This window comes from Paroedura picta, chromosome 4 (assembly GCF_049243985.1).
Source record: "Paroedura picta isolate Pp20150507F chromosome 4, Ppicta_v3.0, whole genome shotgun sequence".
Lineage (NCBI taxonomy): Eukaryota > Metazoa > Chordata > Lepidosauria > Squamata > Gekkonidae > Paroedura > Paroedura picta.
The window spans coordinates 13,327,224-13,327,830 of NC_135372.1; positions in this window are offsets into that span (position 1 = coordinate 13,327,224).

Sequence of the window (607 nt, forward strand, 5' to 3'; positions counted from 1 at the left end):
CTGTTTAGCCTGGAGAGGAGGCGACTGAGAGGGGATCTGATAACCATCAAGTATTTAAAAGGGTGCCATATGGAGGATGGAGCAGAGTTGTTCTCTCTTGCCCCAGAGGGACGGACCGGAACCAATGGGATGGAATTAATTCAAAAGAAATTCCGTCTAAACATCCGGAAGAAGTTCCTGACAGTTAGAGCAGTTCCTCAGTGGAACAGGCTTCCTTGGGAGGTGGTGGGTTCTCCATCTTTGGAGATTTTTAAACAGAGGCTGGATAGCCATCTGATGGAGAGGCTGATTCTGTGAAGGTTCAAGGGGATGGCAGGTTACAGTGCATGATCGATAGGGTTGTGAGTATCCTGCATAGTGCAGGGCGTTGGATTAGATGGCTCAAGCAGTCCCAACTATGATTCTTTGATCAAATGGGGAGGAGGCCAGCACCCAGGAAAGACAGTGCAAACTTGCATCCTAGTGCTCAGTGCATTCCTGGGTGCAACGGGCTTTACCCCTAGTTGCTCCTGTAATATCGAACTGAGGGGGCAAAGGTTGGGTGTGTCACCTGCCCCACCATTACAATCTCATTTTCTCCTGGATTCAAGAAAGAGATCCAAACCTG